Here is a 2248-nt window from a genome sequence, read left to right as displayed (position 1 = left end):
GGGAATTCTGAAGGATAGTCTTACAAGTCTGAAAACAGAAGCATTTGAGGTGCCAATAAAGGGGGGGGGGAGCATGTTACTGAAGAATGTAAGAGTAATATATTTTGGGAGAAATTGGATTTTGCCGGAATTGGAGGGAAGCTGGTTCGGGAGGGAGTTAGCTGTTGGAATCGGGTTCATCCTGAAAGAGGCGGACCATTTTTCTGTTGTACTATGTTGCACACCTGCCAACCTTCCACATTCAACATGCGGGAGACCCCGGAACTAAGAAAGGAATGCACAGGCTTTGAACTCCAAGGTTGGGAGAGTGTCTGTTCTTCTGTTCTGGCCATTGTTTTCCCAACACTGTGGGAGATTTGGCAGGTATGCAAATGCCCACAAGATATAGTGCTAAACAAAAAGAAATGTCATGTGGATTTGTCTTTTCCAGGTGCCTGAGGTTCACGGCATACTCGTCATTCACGAGATGGGTCTGGGGATACCTTGGTCCAAGGAACAGACGACAGGTTCCTGGATGCGTTGTCCGAGCCATCAGGAGGGAGTTCCCATCTACGTCCTATCAAGGCTATCAGCGTTACGACCATCGAAGCAAGGGTGTCTTGACAAGAGAGACAAGCTGGTGCATACTGATGGCTGGAACTGGAGACATGTAGTCGCAAGACAAAAATTTTGCTGACATAGGCACACTTTGTGTAAATGAGCCCTTGGTCATCCCCCTTGCCTCCCATCAGAGGTTTTGGAGGATACTATAGGTGTGTGGTGTACGGATAGGTTTATCCGTACACCAGACACCAATAGTATCCTCCTAAACCTCTGATGGGAGGCAAGGGGGATGACCAAGGGCTCATTTACACCAAGTGTGCCTGTGTCAGCAAAATTTTCGTCTTACAGCAATCTTCGTCTTTTCGTCATTGCAGTGTGGGGGATGTTTTGTCTTGTCACTCTGTATCTCCAGTTGCAGTCAACAGACTGTCGACCCGTCTGTACAGCAAAAACTACTACACGTGGCAGTATTAGCTCTGGCATCAAATCCAGACTGTACTGCACTAAGCTAGTGCCGAGGTGGGAATATTTTGAATTCTGTGCAGATTTTCAATGCGGTGTAGGGACGGGAATAAAGAATGACCCTATAATTGTATCGATTTATTGTACAGTGGAGTATGACGGAGTGGGAATAACGAAATAGCATAGGTTTATTTGCCTCCCATTATGTATGGGAGGCAAATAAACCTAAGCTATTTTATTATGTTGTGCCGTGGTTCTACATTAATGTGGTGTGAAGTCTGGGCGGTTACAGGTACGCTGCCACAGGGATGTTAGGAGGGTTCATGTTGGCAGATCCATATCTGGTGTACTAATACGCTATGCAAGTCTGTGTCCATTGTTTTCCTCTTCCTGGAATCAGGGGATGACAACCCCCTTGTGAGATGCGCCGTGAAGTGGGTCCCCAGCACTTGCTTCAGCCATGACCTCCACATCTGAAATATGGCCTTGAGTGTTAACACTCAAAAGAATATGTTGAGGGCCTAGCAGGTACAATAACAAATATAAAAATGACTATGCAAATAAATCTTCCCCTTTGCGGTCCCTGTTTCATTGGCACAGTTATTTTCCTGTCGACATTACGTTATAAACGCTGGCTGCTGCATCACACAAGATTCCTTTCACAGAACTCTACAATTTTCAGGGCTCGTACATATCCATTATTTTGTGGGACGTGCAAAAAGAATTGCAATATTTTCGTGGCTTGAGAAAACATACCAAATCCAGTTGATTCCGTTGACGTGCTTGCTGCCGCCTGAAATAGAGTCAGAAATTAGCAACAAAGCTGCAGTAGAATACTGATGCAAGTGTCTCGGACGTAGCCAAACACAGATTGCGATGCTTTCACATCCCTGAATGCTACCATCAGGCTTACACTATGAACTGTAGAAACATCCACTAGCTGCAATAAGATTAGAATAATGCTGTCATGTGGGAGTGTTACGTTACTCCTGCATAATACTGGCAACAATTAGCACAGCAACAACACACCAATCTTTTTTCTCTAGAGTACGCGTACTATTGCGTCAGGATGCTGCAATCATTGTAATAATTTGTGTACATTAGTAGCCGGTGTGACTGTGACGTTACAATCGGCGGCGAGGCCAGGTGTTCGCGATTATGTTTACTGTGACAACTGACATTTTTCATCGCAGCGTATAGCTGTGACCACGCAAAATTGTCACTTACCTCCGTTACTGGTTCC

At 45.2% G+C, this 2248-nt stretch overlaps 1 long non-coding RNA gene across 1 annotated transcript; it reads right to left on the bottom strand.

The window, feature by feature from the left end:
* Positions 1-1128: 1128 nt before the first annotated feature.
* On the bottom strand, positions 1129-1805 carry LOC135383723 (uncharacterized). The gene is made up of 2 exons (XR_010420026.1): positions 1762-1805; positions 1129-1478 (listed from the first exon to the last, which is right to left on the bottom strand). It is a non-coding gene; the product is annotated as an uncharacterized LOC135383723 (long non-coding RNA).
* Between the last annotated feature and the right edge of the window lie 443 nt (positions 1806-2248).

Source organism: Ornithodoros turicata, chromosome 2 (assembly GCF_037126465.1).
Source record: "Ornithodoros turicata isolate Travis chromosome 2, ASM3712646v1, whole genome shotgun sequence".
Classification (NCBI taxonomy): domain Eukaryota; kingdom Metazoa; phylum Arthropoda; class Arachnida; order Ixodida; family Argasidae; genus Ornithodoros; species Ornithodoros turicata.
This window is presented reverse-complemented; position numbering and strand designations above follow the sequence as displayed.